Consider the following 20,613-nt stretch of genomic DNA (forward strand, 5'->3'; position numbering starts at 1 on the left):
CATTAATTGCAAGGAATAGAAGAGAGGGTCTTTCGACACCAAAACAGCACCGGCTCCTGTCAAGCTTCTAATAGCTCAATAGTGGTTAAGCCGTAGGCAAGCCCCGTAGGACTCCACTATTAAGACCATAGCTCTCGACGGTGATGCCCCGTTAACTGCACAAAGGCAGGCGCACTGCAAGGCTGAAAAATCCCTATTCTACTTACTCACAGGCAATTAATAATACCAACCATTTGTAGCTAGCTTGAGGACCTCCCTTCTTGAGCAAGAAAAGAGAAACCTTGAGCTCTGATACCAATGTAACATTTAATGGCCTAAAATCTCATGTGTAGCGGAAATTAGCATGAACATAGTGAGCATTTCATTAGAGTTGATTCCTAATGAGAATTACAAGAGTGCTTGGGTGGAGAGAGCAACAAAAAGCATAACACCTAGTTAGATAGAATCGACAATACTTTCAAAAGAGAGATCAATTAAGCTATTGACAACAGTTGAGGACCGGATTTGTATGGAGCCGGTCCCCCCTCCAAAAGGCTTTGTATTATGGTTTCTCCCATCAAGAGAGACATTGTACAATACAATTCTTTGTGTTCCTTCAAGACGAGCTAGTGCAATGAAGATGGAAGCTTCATACACCAAGCAAAACACTTAATCAAACACAACTTGAATTATCCCCGTTCTCAGACCCAAGACCTCACACACCTTCGAAGATGGTGAGAGCTAGCAGGGTATGAGAGTAGATTGAGAGGAAAAAGAAGTATCTTACGAGAAAGAAGTACATCTCCTCACATAATCACTCATATTAGCATAGCTTAGCTTAGTAATTAGCTTGGTAGAGAAGATGAGCATGCATTGAAGCTTGGCTCTTGGTTGGATTTGCATCCACATGCCAAGAGAGTGTTGATGTAGGCTTCTATCTCACAAGCTTGGAGTAGGTGATGAGCTCTCCATTAAAGCTTGGGAGGAGATAGAGTATTTTCCCTTCACACATGGTCAAGTGTGAGAGTGTGTGTGTCAATGCCAAGCAAAAATCAGCCCCCTCTCTCTCTTGGGCGAGCCCTAGCTGCTAAGTTAGTCTGGCTTTTGCCTCATTGGACCTCCCCAGGTCAAGCCAATAGGGATTAAGCAGCATAAGTGATAGCCTTCTGACATGTGTCCCCCTTTCCCCTTTTGTGAGAGCTTTAGATAATTAAATAATTAAACTAAACTCTCATTGGACCCCTTTGCCTCCTGGCCAATAGGAATCAGGCAAGCCATGGGGCTCCTGAATGCTCATTGGACCCCTTGGGAGACTGCCCAATAGTCTTCTAGGACACTTAATTCTTATTGGTTTCTTTTATTAAATGTTTTTAAATCAATTAAACTAGATTTACTCTAGCCTAATTCTCATTGGTCCACTTCAAGGGTCTTCCAATAGGAATTGGGCATACCTTGTGGGCATCTGGCCTAGGGAGCTGACATGTGTCCCTCATTCCCTTTGTGTAAAGGGAGCCTGTGTGTGTGTGTGTGGCTTTCTCTCTCATCCCCCTAGCTTTGGGGCTCGCCCCCTCCCATGTAGGGATGTAGAAAGACTTTTTGGGCACACACTAAGCATCCAATTTTCCCTAAGGTTGACCTTTGGACACAACCTTTGAATTTTGGAACCTTAGCATTTTGGAAGTCTTAATGGGCTGAACCTTAGGGTCTTTTTAGCCCGTTGTTTCACATGGCTCTTTTGCAGATGGCCCCCCCTTTGGATCCCTATTTTCCCTCCTTTGGATCCCTACTGTGGCCGGTCTGCTTAACTTAACCAATATTCTAGCTTTTTCTCCCTTGGCACTTCCCCACATTAAATGATCAGTTTAATATGAGAAAATCATTTAGGAGAATTAGATATTGATTATTATGACATAGGGTATATATATAAGAGTGAGTCTAGTATATATCATAAGACTGAGGACTGAGGCCTGGGCCTGGGCTTGGGCTTGGGCTTGGGCTTGGGAAAATGATCCCAATCAAAATTTTAGTGTAGCCCCCCCAGTCACTCACGCTTAAATATTTTCGGTTTTTTTTTTTTTTTGAGCGTTTAGGTGACCCTTTCTTGGCCACACACATTGTCAGCACCTACCTAACCTCTCTGTCAACAGCTCACTACCTTATCTACTTACTAACAGTGCTGCTAACCACTAACTAATCTGTTAACCACTCTGCTAACTGCTTACTGACAGTGGGCTAACTGTCCACCTACTTCCTCTCTCACTACCTTACTGTGCAAAGACTGTGTGCAGGCAAACCTTGACAGAAAACTGTGTACAGACTGTGTGCAAACAGAAATTGCTAACTGCCTTCCTACTTATTCATTCACTGCGAACAATCTAACGACTACTAATTGTGCAAAGACTGTGTGCAAACAGAAAACACAACATTATGCAGAAATCACAGAACTTGCAGACAATACAGAAATTAACAACTTGCAAAAAAATAACTCATTCCTCTTCCTTTTCCTCTTCTTTCCTACTACAAACAACTCATAGGAGAAGCACAAAGTACCTCTTGGGCTTAGTGCAGGGCGATTCCCCGGCAGCGGCACCAAAAATGTGCGCTCCTTGTCGCACTGTCGAAGCAAGGGCCTTGCCTAACACTGTGTGCAAGCCATAGACGGATCCAAGCACACAACTAGCTTAACTAGTTAGCTCAAAAGAGGGCAATGGTGTGTCACTCACCGCTCTATGCTCCTGCCGTGGAGGATTCCTCGCCGCGAAGAAGAAGGAGACGCCGCTACGTCGCGCTCAACCACTTCACCGCCGTCGTGCCGCCGCAATGCTCGATCGCTCTCTCTCTCTCTCTCTCTCTCTCTCTCTCTCTCTCTCTCTCTCTCTCTCACACACACACACACACACACACACACACACACACAAGGAGGTGAAGACGAAGAAGATGGAGATGGAGCAAAGCACTCTTCTATTGCACAAATGAGAGAATGAGTGAATTTTAGGTTTAGTTGGCTTTTATATGAGCTCACCCCATTCACACTTGGGCGCCCATGCTTAGCCAACTAATCCCTTGAATGTCCCAATTAGAGTGCGCCTCTCATCGGCGATCACTCTTACCCTTTTCCTATTGGACCGACAAGCCCGGTACCTGACTCTACCAAATAAATAATACAATGTCCACCGTAGGTTACAACGTCCGTCTCGTAGGTGATAGGGTGTCTGTGAGCCGTGAGGGTTAACAACTGGTCATGGTTATTATGGACAATGTTTTGATTGACAGTACCCTGTCTTAAGTTTAAAGATGTCTGTTTTCTAAAAGAATGCTTTCAATGCTATCTTCAAGGAATTAGTGTGATGGAACGTTAAAGGAGACCATTATTTTAAATGTTAAAACAATGTAATAATAAAATAAACGAATCTCGTGTGAGTGCGGGGTGGTAAGTGGGGATTGACTAAGGTTGTCAATCATGGACGGGTGGACCTGATTAGTCAGGTAACTATCCATCTCTTCGCACTAAAACGTTTAGAAAACTTCTTCACTTGGAAAGGAGTCCACCAACGGCTGTGCCCTCACATCTGTTAGAGGGAAAAAAGCGTTGGTTGAGGATACCTTAGCCCAATATGTGGAAGTTATAGGGCCGAAAGACTTTTGGGATTGTTAATATGTTATCCCGTTTCCGCTGCGAGACAGGACTAAGTCTTCTTCTAAGGCTATAGACCCAAGCCATTGTCAATGGCAAAGGTTTATTCCTTGGATTTTTCTTGTCTAGAGACTCCGATTTTTATAAGGCCTAGAGACGTGTCAAGGATCCCATCCCGATCTTGGTGTAGTCGGGGTTGGGAACATTACATTGGCCGGCTTTGGGACTCTCTCTCCCTCTCTTCTGTCGTTTGCCGCGGGACCCTCCCCTAGTTGAGCAATAGTGACATCGCTATTGGGGGGGGTACCCCTTTACCTTAAATTTTTTTTGGCCCCAGTGGGCGTGGGCGTGGGCACGGGCCCCAACCAGACCACCACATCATCATACTACACTATCACAATGCCGCTCGCTTAGAGCCATCGGCCACCGCCAAGGTGCGCCACCTCAACTAGCCAAAACAATTAGGGCTACCGCCAATGCAGCGCACTGCCAACACAGAGCCACGAGGGCCCGCCATTGATGCGCTCAAGGGGGAGCTCCCCTCGCCTCATCTACCTCAAGTGGTTTCATGTTGTAGGCTATATACTCTACCGGCCCATCTCTACTCTGTGCATGTGGGGTTACTGCCTGCCACGTGGTGGCTCCTCATGATTTTAATCTTCCAAAGGCCTCAAGGCCTCTTAAAAAATATCTTTTATTTTTGTTTTCCCTCCTCAGTTTGAATCTTTGCCAATGGCTGCTCACAAGGCCAATTGTTGGACCATAAAACCCACCCGAAAGCCTTCAAACTAGACCTCAATCAGTGCAAACTCCACTGCCCTTGGACTTTGTCTGGCCCTCCAACTGAACTGACCAAAAATTTGAAAATCATATGCAACCTTCCCTCGAGTAACTGCCCAAACTTTGACAAGCCATAACTAGGCACTCCAGGCTCTGATTAACATGACATTTCTTCCTACTAGCTTCGTACACCATCGACTACGCCTGCAAACTACACCAAGTTCCAAAAACCTCTGTAGGAACACTTTCCAAAGCGGGCAAACTGACACAAACCTGGCCCCCGGCAAAACTTCAACTGGCCATAAACTGTAATCCGTGACTCCGATCTGCAATCTGAAAAGACGGGTAGGCTCCATAAATTAAGCACTATGCGCCTATATCCTGTCACCCACTTGGGCCACCTGTCCTCAGCTGCCCTGTCCAATAAGAATCTGCTACACACCGTACCTTCAAACTCCAATAACTTGGGCTCCATAGCTCTATCTGATGAGCCATCTGGACTTGCTCCTTCAACACTTCAAGCCTACATTCCTGGGACCCAAAGACTGTACCTCGCATATTCTTCATTTGCTCCTCAGCCTAGTTCCTTTTAGAGCCTTCCTTGGCCTATGAACCGCATCAATCATCCATTTCCGCTGCTACCTGTCTGTCCATGATCTTTCTAACTGCTCCAGCCTTTTGCCATGCTTCTGCTAGCCTGCACATATCTACACATGCCATCTTCTATGGTCGACACACTTTGGCTGTACCAACGACCTGACAAAAGAGAAGGCCACCCCTCTCATGACAGGCTGTTTTGAGCATTCAAATGGGCATTATTGCTGAGGCTGCTGAGTTTCCACTCAGTACAGTCATGCCATGATGGCCATAAGACCGTCCGCGACTGCAGCACTATCTTCACGCTCTTCTTCTGGGTGCTACCTGGTCATGATCCTTGGACAATGCTTGAAAAAAACCTAGGTTTAGTATAATCTCACCTACAAATTTTCAAATTTACCTCTGAATGTTTTTTTGAAGGTAAGAAAACCTTTAAAATGTAGAAAACTTTAGTGTAATTTAGTGTTAAAACTAAATATATCTAATGTACCTCTAAAATTTCTCATGTGTAGGTTTCACAAGTTTTTAGAAAAAAGTTTATTTCAAGCCCTGGGCGATGGTCCATGGGTCCACTGAAAGTCTTAGACGATGCACTATAGCATGGTAGCATTACAGCTGAGAGAGAGAGAGAGAGAGAGAGAGAGAGAGAGAGAGAGAGAGAGAGCAAAGAGTTCCACTTGGGCTTTGAGATTCACCAGTAAATTTGAAATTTGAGGGTGAGAAAATCGATAAAATTTCAAGGGATTTCATATGAATTCCTTCAAAACTGTACTATTAAAAAAGCGGGGAGGGATTTTGGTCCCTCCTCCCCCTTGGCCACATGTCAAGAGGTGTTGATTTGTCTGGGTGACGCTTCACAAGCAACATCAATTGTGCAGGCAACCTCTCTTGCATTTGTCTGGGTGACGCTTCACAAGCAACATCAATCGTGCAGTCAACCTCTCTTGCTTGACCACATCTATGATCTACCTTTCTTGCTCGATGAGCATAGGTTGGAGAAAAGCATGGTTGGTTAAGTGTTCACGATTAATTGTCGAGCTTTGTTTCTTGCTCTTCCTATCACTTACAATGTGCTTTAATTCTCACAAAAAGTGCTTGAGGAGCTTCCTATCCGGGATGTTATCGCTTGGAATCTATTGATTGTGGTATATGCCCACCTTACTCAAGAAGCTCTAGATTCTAGGCTCTTTTCGGCGGATGCTAAGCGAGGGTGTCTTTCTAGATACAATCAATAAAGAAGCACCAAGAAAGCAACAATATCCTCTACACAAGGAAACATGAAGGGGAAGAGCGCAACAGGTCCTCGACAAGCTCCCTGCCCGCAATGTTGTCTCATGGATTGCATTGATTGCATGATATGTCCAACATGGTGAGGGTCAGAAAGCTTTGGACTCTTTTAGTTGATGTACAGAGAGGGCACCTCTCCAAATGCACTCACATACACTTACACCTTGAAGGCATGTGGAATTGCACAACTACCTTGGTCGACATGTATGCCAAATGTGGTGCCCTTCATAAAGCACAAAAAGTGCTTGAGGATCCTTCTATCCAGGATGTCGTCTCTTGGAATGCATTGATTGTGGGATATGTCCACCTTACTCAAGAAGCTCTAGAGTCTAGTCTCTTTTTGGCGGATGCGAAGCGAGTGTGTCTTTCTAGATACAATCAACAAAGCACCGCCAGGAAAGCATCAATATGCGCTAAACAAGGGAACATGAAGGGGAAGAGCACAATAGATCCTTTACAAGCTTGTTGCCGCTATGTTGTCTTTGGTTGTGCACAACATAGCCGCTCTCTGTGAGCACGTGCACATATGTATTGAGAGAGAGGAAGTGTTCGGTGCTTAATATTGTGTCATTTTCAACTTCAAAAATGCCGATCAAGAGCAAGGGGAAAAGGAGAAATTTTGCCCCAGAATAGAGAAAAATAGTGCAAAGACCCAAAAAGATAACCTTACCTTTTTTTAATTCCCCCTTGGTAAATTCAAGGAAAGGACTTTTGTATGTTTGGAAAAATGATTTTTCTCGAACAGGGGAGAGAGGGCATCAAGTCGTCATGACACCAGTTTCATGTGGCATTGGGTAACCACGACTATCACGGCCTGACAAAAGACAACGCCCCCCCCTCTCATGACAGGCTATTTTGAGCATTGAAATGGCCTTTATTGCTGAGATTGATGAGTTTCCACTCAGTACAGTCATGCCATAATGGCAACAAGACCGTTCGGCTGTAGCACTATCTTCACGCTCTTCTTTTGGGCACTACCTGGTCCTAGTCCTTGGAACGTGCTCGAAAAAAACCTAGGTTTAGTGTAATCTCACCTAGAAATTTTGAGATTTACCTTTGAATTTTGAATTTGAAGGTGAGAAAACCTATAAAATGTCAAAAACTTTAGTGTAATTTAGTGTTAAAACTTTCAAATATAGCTAATTTACCTCTAAAATTTCTCATGTGTAGATTTCCTAAGTTTTTAGAAAAAAGTTTATTTCAAGCCCTGGGCAATGGTCCATGGGTCCACTGAAAGGCTTAGATGATGCATTGTAGCATGGTAGCATTGCAGCTAAGGGGGGAGAGAGAGAGAGAGAGAGAGAGAGGAGAGCAAGTCGAGCAAAGATTTCCACTTGGGCTTAGGGGTTAGTTGAATGCAACTTACAAATTTCACCTACAAATTTTGAGATTTACCTCTGAATTTTCAATTTGAAGGTAATAAAACCTTTAAAATGTAGAAAACATTAGTGTAATTTAGTGTTAAAACTTTCAAATTTAGCTAATGTACCTCTAAAATTTCTCATGTGTAGGTTTTCCAAGTTTTTAGAAAAAAGTTGATTTCAACCCCTGGGCGATGGTCCATGGGTCCACTAAAAGGCTTACACGATGCACTGTAGCATGGTAGCGCGAGAGAGAGAGAGAGAGAGAGAGCAAGTCGAGCAAAGAGTTCCACTTGGGCTTAGGGATTAGTGTAATGCGACTTACAAATTTTAACATTCACCTATAAATTTGAAATTTCAGGGTGAGAAAATCAACAAAATTTACAGAAATTTCATATGAGCCTCTAAATTGTACTATTAAAAAAGCGGGGAGGGATTTCGGTCCCTCCTCCCCCTCGGCCACATGTCAAGAGGTGTTGATTTGTCTGGGTGACGCTTCACAAGCAATATCAATCGTGGAGTCAACCTCTCTTTCTTGCCCACATCTATGATCAACCTTTTTTGCTCGACGAGCATAGGTTGAAGAAAAGCATGGTTGGTTAAGTGTTCCATGAAAAATTGTTGAGCTTTGTTTCTTGCTCTTCCTATCACTTACAATGTGCTTTAATTCTCACAAAAAGCACTTGAGGAGCTTCCTATCCCGGATTGTATCTCTTGGAATGCCTTGATTGTGGTATATGCCCACCTTACTCAAGAAGCTCTAGAGTCTAGGCTCTTTTTGGCGGATGCCAAGCGAGGGTGCCTTTCTAGCTAGATACAATCAATAAAGCAACGCCAAGAAAGCAACAATATCCGCTACAGAAGGAAACATGAAAAGGAAGAGCACAACAAGTCCTCGACGAGCTCCATGCCCGCAACGTTGTCTCATGGATTTGCATTGTTTGCATGACATGTCCAACATGGTGAGGATCAGGAAGCTCTGCACAGTTTTCAGTTGATGTAGAGAGAGGGCATCTCTCCAAATGTCATCACATACACTTACACCTTAAAGGCATGTGGAATTGCACAACTACCTTGGTCAATATGTATGCCAAATATGGTGCCCTTCATAAAGCACACTTGAGGAACTTCCTATTCGGGATGTCGTCTCTGAGAATGCATTGATTGTGGGATATGCCCACCTTACTCAAGAATCTTTAGAGTCTAGTCTCTTTTCCATGGATGCCAAGTGAGGGTCTCTTTCTAGATACAATCAACAAAGCATCGTCAAGAAAGCGTCAATATCCGCTAAACAAGGAAACATAAAGAGGAAGAGCACAACAGGTCCTCGACGAGCTTCTTACCACAATGTTGTCTTCATTTGTGCATTACATAGCCGCTCTCTGTGACCACGTGCATGTGTGTATTGAGAGAGAGGCAGTGTTCGGTGTCTCAGCTTAATATCGTGTCATTTTCAACTTCAAAAATACCGGTCAAGAGCAAGGGGAAAATGAGAAATTTTGCCCCAAAATAGAGAAAAATAGTGCAAAGACCCAAAAAAATAACCTAATTTTTTTAAAAATTTCCCCTTGGCAAATTCAAGGAAAGGAATTTTGTATGTTTGGAAAAATGATTTTTCCCGAAAACAGGAAAGAGGCTATCGGGTCATTATGACACCACTTTCCTGTGGTATTGGGCAAACACAACTATCACGGCCTGACAAAAGAGAAGGCCACCCCTCTCATGACAAGTTGTTTTGGGCATTCAAATGGGCTTTATTGCTGAGGCTGATGAGTTCCCACTCAGTACAGTCATGCCATGATGGCAACAAGACCGTTTGCGGCTGCAACACTATCTTCACACTCTTCTTTTTGGCGCTACCTGGTCTTGGTCCTTGGACAGTGCTTGAAAAAAACACAGGTTTAGTGTAATCTCACCTACAAATTTTGAGATTTACCTCTGAAGTTTCAATTTGAATGTAATAAAACCTTTAAAATGTAAAAAACTTTAGTGTAATTTAGTGTTAAAACTTTCAAATATAGCTAATGTACCTCTCTAAATTTCTCATGCGTAGGTTTCCCAAGTGTTTAGAAAAAAGTTTATTTCAAGCCCTGGACGATGGTCATGAGTCCACTGAAAGGCTTAGACGATGCACTGTAGCATGGTAGTATTGCATAGAGGGATTTCATATGAATTCCTTCAAAACTGTGCTATTAAAAAAAAGGGAGGGGGGGGGGGGGGGGGGGGGGGGGATTTCGGTCCCTCCTCCCCCTCGGCCACTTGTCGAGAGGTACTGATTTGTCTGGGTGACGCTTCACAAGCAACATGAATCGTGTAGTCAACCTCTCTTGCTCGACGAGCATAGGTTGGAGAAAATCATGGTTGGTTAAGTGTTCACGATTAATTGTTAAGCTTTGTTTCTAGCTCTTCCCATCACTTACAATGTGCTTTAATTCTCACAAAAAGCGCTTGAGGAGCTTCATATTCTGGATTTTATCTCTTGGAATGCATTGATTGTGGTATATGCCCACCTTACTCAAGAAGCTCTAGATTCTAGGCTCTTTTCAACGAATGCCAAGCGAGGGTGTCTTTCTAGATACAATCAATAGAGAAGCGCCAAGAAAGCAGCAATATCCGCTACACAAGGAAACATGAAGGGGAAGAGTGCAACAGGCCCTGGACGAGCTCCTTGCCCGCAATGTTGTCTCATGGATTGCATTAATTGCATGATATGTCCAACATGGTGAGGGTCAGGAAGCTCTGGACTCTTTTCAGCTGATATAGAGAGAGGGCATCTGTCCAAATGCAATCACATACACTTACACCTTGAAGGCATGTGGAATTGCACAACTACCTTGGTCGACATGTATGCCAAATGTGGTGCCCTTCATAAAGCACAAAAAGTGCTTGAGGAGCTTCCTATTTGGAATGTCATCTCTTGGAATGCATTGATTGTGGGATATGTCCACCTTACTCAAGAAGCTCCAGAGTCTAGTCTCTTTTCGGCGGATTCCGAGCGAGGGTCTTTTTCTAGATACAATCAACAACATAGCACCAAGAAAGCATCAATATCCATTAAACAAGGAAACATGAAGGGGAAGAGTACAACAGGTCCTCGACGAGCTTCTTACCGCAATGTTGTCTTGATTTGTGCACAACATAGCCGCTCTCTATGAGCACGTGCGAGCGTGTATTGAGAGAGGTAGTGTTCGGTGTCTCAGCTTAATATCATGTCATTTTCAACTTCAAAAATGCCAATCAAGAGCAAGGGGAAAAGGAGAAATTTTGCCTCAACATAGAGAAAAATAGTGCAAAGACCCAAGAAAATAACCAAAGGTGAGAAAACCTATAAAATGTAATTTAGTGTTAAAACTTTCAAATTTAGCTAATTCACCTCTAAAATTTCTCATATGTAGGTTTGCCAAGTTTTTAAAAAAAAGTTTATTTCAAGCCCTGGCGATGGTCTATGGGTCCACTGGAAGGCTTAGACGATGCACTGTAGCATGGTATCATGCTGGTAGGTAGAGATAGATAGATAGATAGATTGATTATCATCCTCGGAGGTCAAATATGACCTATGGGACCAAATACACAAATGACAAAGGTAGCTCCATCATATGACTGGTACAACTCAATTGGTTGGTGTAAAGACTCGACGTGGGAGTACTAGCTTTTAAGGGGGTCATACAAACGGGCACATGAGCCACGTAACCTAAAATGGGAAGGAGGGGGACAAAATGAAAAAAAAAAACAAGGGGAAAAAATCCTAAGTGGTTATTGTTGCCGATAGCAACGGGGTCTTCTTAGGAGTTCGAAAATCCTAAATGAGAGCTCGCCCATCTCGATAGACTGCCCACTTTCCTTGTTTACGAGCCTCGTGCATTTTCTTGAGCTCGCTTGCTTTGAGTTTGAGTTGGTTTGTAGTTAACTCGTCAGCGATCCAAAAATTCGTTCCCTTGAGAAGGCGGGATTGGCGTAAAAGCCTCAACCGCTCTTCTTTGTCCTTGAAGGTAAGTGTGCATTGCCCAGGTGGCAAGCGTCTGTTTGTGTCGTTGAGCCAAGAGACTATGTCAGGCTCAATAGTGATGGGCTGCAAGATGTCATTTAGCTTGATGATTGCTTCTTCGAGGGTGTCCTCAGTGGTGCACCATGGTGATGGGAGCCCTCCGATCCTTACTTTAAGACCGAGGGATTCTCGTAGCTGGCGTTCTTGGAGGGCGGCCTTTAACCCGGTGCCGATTTTTTGTGTGATGCCTTCTGTGACTTCTCGGACTTCCTTTTGGACCTTTGTGACAGACTCCGCAATGGAGGCTTCAACCTCTCGTGCTTTTGTAAGGAGATCCTGGCTCTCTTCTTCCTTTGTGACCTCGAGCTTGTGTAGGCGTTTCTTGAGGGCTACATTTTCCCTAACGAGCTCTTGAATTTGGGTCTCAAGAGCCGAGATTCTGGCTTCTTGGCGGGCGAAGGAGTCCTTCCTAGGGGCAACTGCCACAGCAAGAAAACTTTTGCGAGCACATGAAGCCGGAGTGCTAGGAGTAGTCATTGTTGCAAAACTGCGTGCGAACTTCCAAGTTGAGCAAAGTTGAGCAAAGTTGAGCAAAGAGTTCCACCTGGGCTTAGAGATTAGTGTAATGCAACTTACAAATTTTAACATTCACCTATAAATTTGAAATTTGAGGGTGAGAAAATCACCAAAATTTAGAGGGATTTCATATGAATTCTTTCAAATCTGTACTATTAATAAAGAGGGCAGGGATATTGGTCCCCCCTCCCCGTTGGCCACATGTTGAGAGATGCAGATTTGTTCGGGTGGCGCTTCACAAGCAACATCAATCGTGCAGTCAACCTCTCTTGCTTGATAACACCTATGATCACCCTCTCTTGCTCGACGAGCATAGGTTGGAGGAAAGCATGGTTGGTTAAGCATTTACAATTAATTGTTGAGCTTTGTTTCCTGCTCTTCCTCTCACTTATAATGTGCTTTAATTCTCACAAAAAGCGCTTGAGGATGTTTCTATCCGGGATGTCATCTCTTGGAATGCATTGATTGTGGGATATTCCCACCTTACTCAAGAAGTCGTGGTTGCCCAATGCCACCAGAGAAGAGGAAACTGGTGTCATAACGACCTGATGCCCTCTCTCATGTGTTCGGGAAAAATGATTTTTCCAAACCTACAAAATTACTTTCCTTGAATTTGCCAAGGGGAAAATAAAAAAATATTACATTCTTTTTTGGGGTCTTTGCACTATTTTTCTCTATTTTGGGGCAAAAGTTCTCATTTTCCCCTTGCTCTTGACCTGCATTTTTTAAGTTGAGAATGACACGATATTAAGCTGAGACATCGAACACTGCCTCTCTCTCAATACACACGCACACGTGCTCACATAGAGAAACTATGTTGTGCACAAATGAAGATAACATTGTGGCAGGAAGCTCGTCAAGGACCTGTTGTGCTCTTCCCCTTCATGTTTCCTTGTTTAGCGGATATTGATGCTTTCTTGGCACTGCTTTGTTGATTGTGTCTAGAAAGACGCCCTTGCTTGGCATTCGTCGAAAAGAGAATAGACTCTAGAGCTTCTTGAGTAAGGTGGGCATATCCCACAATCAATGCATTCCAAGAGACGACATCCCGGATAGGAAGCTCCTAAAGCACTTTTTGTACTTTATTAAGGGCACCACATTTGGCATACATGTCAACCATGGTAGTTGTGCAATACCACATGCCTTACAGGTGTAAGTGTATGTGATTGCATTTGGAGAGATGCCCTCTCTCTACTTCAACTTAAAACAGTCCAGAGCTTCTTGACCCTCACCATGTTGGACATATCATCTAATCAATGCACTCCATGAGACAACATTGCACACAGAGAGCTCGTCGAGGACCTGTTGCACTCATCCCCTTCATGTTTCCTTATATAGCAGATATTGTTGCTTTCTTGGGGCTGCTGTATTGAAAGAAACCCTTGCTTGGCATCCATCGAAAAAAGCCCCTCTCATGGCAGGTTGTTTCGAGCATTCAAATGGGCTTTATTGCTGAGGCTGATGAGTTTCCAGTCAGTACAGTCATGCCATGATGGCAACAAGACCGTCCGATTGCAGCACTGTCTTCATGCTATTCTTTTGGGTGCTACCTAGTCCTGGTCCCTGGAAAATGCTTGAAAAAAACCTAGTTTAGTTAATCTCACCTAAAAATTTTGAGGTTTACCTCTGAATCTTCAATTTGAAGGTGAGAAAAACTATAAAATGTAGAAAACTTTAGTGTAATTTAGTGTTAAAACTTTCAAATTTAGCTAATTTACGTCTAAAATTTCTCATATGTAGGTTTGCCAAGTTTTTAGAAAAACGTTTATTTCAAGCCCTGGGCGATGGTCCATGGGTCCACTAAAAGGCTTAGACGATGCACTCTAGCATGGTAGCATTGAAGGTAAGTAGAGAGAGAGAGAGAGAGAGAGAGAGAGAGAGAGCAAGTCAAGCAAAGAGTTCCACCTGGGCTTAGGGATTAGTGTAATGCAACTTACAAATTTTAACATTCACCTATATGTTTGAAATTTGAGGGTGAGAAAATCGACAAAAATTTAGAGGGATTTCATATTAATTCCTTGAAATTTGTACTATTAATAAAGCAAGGAGGGATTTTGGTCCCCCCTCCCCGTTGGCCACATGTCGAGAGGTGCTGATTTGTCTGGGTGATGCTTCACAAGCAACATCAATCGTGCATTCAACCTATCTTGCTTGACCACATCTATGATCGACCTCTCTTGCTCGATGAGCATAGGTTGGAGAAAAGCATGGTTGGTCTAGTGTTCACAATTAATTGTTGAGCTTTTTTTTGTGCCCTTCCTCTCACTTACAATGTGCTTTAATTCTCATAAAGAGCACTTGAGGAGCTTCCTATCCGGGATGTCATCTCTTGGAATGCATTGATTGTGGGATATGCCCACCATACTCAAGAAGCTCTAGAGTCTAGGTTCTTTTCGATGGATGCCAAGCGAGGGTGTCTTTCTAGATACAATCAACAAAACAATAACACCAAGAAGCAACATTATCTTCTACACAAGGAAACATGAAGGGGAGCACAACAGGTCCTCGATTAACTTGTTGCCCGCAATGTTGTCTCATGGAGTGCATTGATTGCATGATATGTACAACATGGTGAGGGTCACGAAGCTCTGGACTGTTTTCAGCTGATGTAGAAAGAGGGCATCTCTCCAAATGGAATCACATACAGTTACACCTTGAAGGCACGTGGCATTGCATAACTACCTTGGTCAACATGTATGCCAAATGTGGTGCCCTTCATAAAGCACAAAAAGTGCTTGAGGAGCTTCCTACCCGGGATGTCGTCTCTTGGAATGCATTGATTGTGGGATATGCCCACCCTACCCAAGAATCTCTAGAGTCTAGGCTCTTTTAAACGCATGCCAAGTGAGGGTGTATTTGTAGATACAATCAATAGAGGAATGCCAAGAAATCATCAATATCTGCTACACAAGGTAACATGATGGGGAAGAGCGCAACAGGTCCTCAATGAGCTTCCTGCCCTCAATGTTGTCTTATGGAGTGCATTGATTTCATGATATGTCCAACAGGGTGAGGGTCAGGAAGCTTTGAAGAGAGGGCGTCTCTCCAAATGCAATCACATACACTTGCACCCTTAAGGCATGTGGCATTATGCAACTACCTTGGTGCACTTCATAAATCACAAAAAGTGCTTGAGGAGATTCCTGTCTGGGATGTTGTCTCTTGGATTGCAATGATTGTGGGATATGTCGAACTTGGCCAAGGAGCTCTTGGATGTTTTTGATGGATGCCAAGCAAGAATGAAACAATATCCAATACACAAGCAAACATCAAGAGGAAGAGTACAAAACGTCCTCGACAAGATTCCTGCACACAATGTTGTCTCATGGAGTGCATTGATTGCACGATCTTTCCAATAGGGTCAGGGTCTAGAAGCTCCGGTCTATTTTTAGAAAATGCAAAGAGAGGGAATCTCTTTAAAAGCAATCATGCACACTTGAATCTTAAGGGCATGTGTCTAGTATGTCATCCCTTAGAATGCACTAATTGTAGGTAGGATATGCCAACTTGGCCATGAAGCTGTGGGCTATTTTCATAGCGGATTCCAAGTGAGGATGTCTCTATAGATGCAATCAGCAGACCAGCGCCAAGAAAGCAGCAATATTGGCTACACAAGAAAACATGGATGAAAAGAGAGCAAGATGTCCTTGATAAGCTTCCTACTAGCAATGTTGTCTTAAGGAGTGCACTGCTTGCATGATATGTCCAATAGGGTGAGGATCGAGAAGCTATGGGCTGTTTTCAACAATTGCACAGATATGGAGTCTCTCCAAATGCAATCATGTACACTTGCCCGTTGAAGGCATGTGGCATTTCACAAGATGTTGATATGGGCAAAATAATTCATGATGATATTGTTAGTCAGGGGTTGCTGAAAGAAAACGTCATGCTTGGAATTGCCTTGGTTGACATGTATACCAAATGTGATGCACTTCATAAAGCACAAAAATTTCCTGAGGAGCTTTCTATGTGGGATGTTGTCCCCCCCCCCCCCCCCCCCCCCCCCCCTCCTTGACACATGGCAGCAACTGCTCACTATGGCGGTGTAGCTTGCAACGCCCGGCAACACAATGATGCACACACACACACACACACACAAAAGTACTAGTATATGCTTGCTTTAGTTCAAATATCCCCCCACTTGGGTTTTTTTTACCCCCTATTGGGACTATAGAGCTTCTTTTGCTTTGCCATACTTTCCTTGTAATGGGGCTAGGCCCTTGCAAAATCGAAGCGTGAAAAAATTTGGTATGATTATAAGGGAGAGGCGGCCCTGTCTACTCTCTTCCACTCTCTGAGTATGGACTTCCTAGGCAATGACAAATCGCGACCTTGGCCCTCACCTTAGCCTTGGATTAGGTTTTTTTCTCTCTCTGCTCTGTATCGTTACTGTCTGAACTTGTTGAAGCGATGGAGCTTGCTGCTCAAACATCTCAGGTGCCTTGTTTTACCTGCTTTAGTTTTTTTACTTATGCATGGTTGGCTCCAAGTGAGAGCTGGTTGGTGTAAATACTGTTGAAATACTGTGTCGGACATGTTCAGCATGTACCTTGAGACCTCTTATGCATAAAAACAAGGGGGGGAGGATGAGTCACTGTAGAAAACGTGGGCGGATTGTTGTTTAAAACTGGTTGTTGTACTAGCTCTTTTTCAAGCCATGGCAGGTTTATAGCTACTGATTGTTATGGCTTTACTTTTCAGCAGCTGCAGGTTGAGCACTACTAGTGGTAAAAATGGTGCCAATTGTAATATCGAGGCTAAGCAAAAGTCTATTGCTGGTGGTTATACTTAAACCATTAAGGGTTGCTTGGTAAATTTATTTAAAAATGATCTTCTTTAAAACAAACCACTGTGCATAACTGGCTGGGGTCTTGAGACCTCACATTGGTAACTGTTTCTATTAAAAACACTAGCATAAATTGTGGTTCCTCTTGCAAGTTGGTATGGCCTTTGTGCTTGCAGCTAAGGGTTGTTAATTTCACTCATAACCACCTGGCAGTTTACCGCTGCAGGGGTTGCTCTGAACTGGCAGATAAGGGCTGTGTGTTTTCAAACAAAACTGTGTTGTGCCATTACATAGTTGGCTTGGCTTTCGACCTTGCTTTATATATGGTATAAGACCTCTGTCGAACACTGACAAGGATTGAAAGTTTTTAATAGGCTCTGTGGGAGCAGCTAAGGGTTATATTTTTTTCAATAAAATGCTATCTTACCTAGCTAATAAAATGTTATCTTACCTAGCTAATAAAATGTTATCTTACCTAGCTAATAAAATTTTGCTTGACTGGCAGGATTCAGAAGCTGTTGTTTTTTTTATAAAACTAGTTGCCGCACTTGGGCTTATCACCGTTGGGATTTCATAGCAAATAAGGGGATGGAGTGGTTTTTTAGTAACCATGACAGTTGAAACTTTAAGCATCATACTCTAATCGGGCCGGATACTACAATCCGTTATAAGCTTGGCATTTTGAAGGTAAGTATACAGCTGATACTTTCGGCTTTGGGAAAAAGCTATGGTTGGTAATCCATGAGTCTACTTAAAATAGATGGAGTTTTTTTGATACTCTGTTGATTGGTTATACTAGCATTTTTTGCTGCCAAAAGGGAGATGATACATTAACCTCCTTTTTGATACCACTGGGCATCATAAACGGTTTAAGTTGTTCTTGACCTCTCGGTGTATAAAAGAACACCAATGACACCTTGAAATTGGTTTTCAAAAAGGTAAGTATATGGTTACTACTGCAAAGCATAGCTACCAAGCTATGGTGTAAAAAATAGATCTCACTATGATTAAAATTGATATATGGATTCTTGCTGGGCTTCACAACTCAATAAAAAAGGTAGAAGGTAACACTCATCTTTTGATGAATAAGTAAAAGACTGCTATCATACAAGTTCTAATGAATAACCTAGCTTGTCTAAAGTAAATAAAATCAGTAAGATGGACATGGATAACAACTGATAGGGTCCATTGATACCTGTAAAACACATCCAAGGCTAACTGAATTGTTGTCTTGTTTGGATGGATGTAGGTAAGGACTCTATCCTATCTTGGAGGGCTTTCTTTTCTTTGGCAAGCAACCTTACTTAATGAAGCACTCACTGAAGAATGGGGAAGTTCTTTTACTACTGGTCTAATTGAAAGAGGATCTCTTTCCTACAATCATTGTACCTAAATAATTCTGATACTGAGTTATTTTTGTACTTATCTATCCATTGTTCCTTGGCCAGCTGTCTTTTGAATGTAAAAATTCAATTATATCTTATTAGTTAAGATTTAAATAGCTACACACACATCCTATACATAAGGTTTTTCCTTTCTGAGGGAAACAGGGATGCTGGCCTAGGAAATTGTCTTAGGAATGGAGCTCTAATTTGGACCCACAGTCTGTAAATATTTTATTGGTAGAATGGTGTTAGGTGGCCCCTTTTAGACTCTGTTTCTGGTTCCCTGCTCACGGCTACCATAGTCTATGACTCTGTCGGTTGAAGGTTTGCAGGACCAAGTATACTTTACAATTTAGACACTTTGCTAATTTTATGTCACCTCTTTTTCAGAATTGCTCACGCTATAGAATGGCAGCTCGCATGAGTACTAATCACAACCTTGAGAATCATGCAAATATTCTCAAGCAGATTAAGCTTTACCTTAAAGACCATAAACCAAAAAATGCCTTGGCTACTAGAACTAGACCTTTCCTTCCTAGGAAGGCCAAATTGTGTATCACATACTTTGGCAAGAAAATGTAAACCTGACCTCACTGTTTTTGCAGACTCTTGCTCTCTCTCAAGGGTTGGAAATAACCTCGGAACCCCTCTCTGTGCCCTCCTCTCTTGTCCTAAGATGTATTAGCAGCTTGGATGCTTGACAGCTTATTTATGATTCGGCACTTGCCTCTAATAGAAAACTATCTGTCTTGCATATGTTGTCATTTAATGACTGGGTTAAAATTCTGGCTACATTGGACAAAGATTCTTTAGAAGGAGTTAACTTGTTGTCCCAATACATTACCCAACTGCCTGTCCTAGCTTCACAACATCAGCAAGAGCTTGCCCTTTTCTCCTCCTCTGGCGCTGAGCTATCTAACTTCCTTAGAAAATTATGTGGGCTGAACCCCTCCTTTGTCTCCACACCAAATACCCCCTCCATCCCTCAAACTGGGGGCATCTCCTGTAGAGACAGTGCAGCACTGGAAGCAGTAAAATAATTTCTAAATAATCTGTGCTCCCTCAATGATGTTAACCTTCTTGAGATGGTACCAAATATCTCTAAAGTTTTTCATGTCTTACTAGTAAGACAAATCGAAATTGAGTCCCTCGGATTTGACCATCAACTGTGGCTTCTGCCAAACAAAGCCTTCCTGGCTCCTATTCTTAGTGAAACCTGGGTGTACCTTGCTAACCTTCCTGCCTCAACAGTGGAAAACTACAAACTCAAGATTCTTAAAGGTGGACAATTCCTGGACAAAGGGGAGCTGATTAAAGCACCTTTCAACCTTCATCTCATCGACCACTCCAAATGCCCTTCAAATGCAGATTATATATACGCACTAAGGGGAACATGGAATTTTCTAAAAGTAACCCAGATTTCTACACTGAGTCCATCTGGAATATCTTCCGCCCATACGTGAAATGTGCTTGTAGATTTCTTGATCCCAAAGCTTCCTGTGATTCAAGCATCATGTGGTTTGATCATACAATATGGTACATCTTCAACCATCTGGATCTACTATTCCCAGAGAAACCTATCGACTTCTCATCTGTCCCTCATTTGCTCCTGGCTAGGTGGACAAGATAAGCAGATAGTGATTGCACAAATTGCCTTTAATATATTCCGTAGTCTCATGCATGATATTCTGAAAGAGCTTAAAGCAGATGAACCCGATCTATACCTCACCACTTATGCTAACTTTAAAGGGGTCAAGCTCATTACAAGTCTTCTTAAACCTTGTATTGAAGATGATGATTCTCCTGCTCTAAAAAGAGCTAACTCCCTGGCTACTCCCAACTCTTTCACCTCTTTTTTAAAACCAATGTCCTTGTCTAATCGAGGAAAAACTCGTAGTTTTACAAGAGGGAGAGGCAGGTTTCCTGCAATCAAAACTTCCCAGAAATCTAACCCAGTAATATATTGTAGGTCTCAACAAACCCAAGTGGAAGAAGAATTATCTGCGGAGAAGATCCGAAATGTGGTGCTATCTACATACATTGTCTCTTTCACAATGTACTTCTCAATTGGATTCAACCTAAAGTTCTTTTTTGTGAGTGCTTTGACTTACTTTTTTGGAATCATAAACTGCTTGACAATATTCTCATAGGATGGAAATATCATCATCCAATAAAAGGATTAGTATTAAATAATGACTTTCTTCGGCAAGAAGCAATCCCTTATTGTACATGCATACAGTTTG

Source organism: Adiantum capillus-veneris, chromosome 30, assembly GCF_014529385.1.
Source record: "Adiantum capillus-veneris isolate H3 chromosome 30, ASM1452938v2, whole genome shotgun sequence".
Taxonomy (NCBI): Eukaryota; Viridiplantae; Streptophyta; class Polypodiopsida; order Polypodiales; family Pteridaceae; genus Adiantum; species Adiantum capillus-veneris.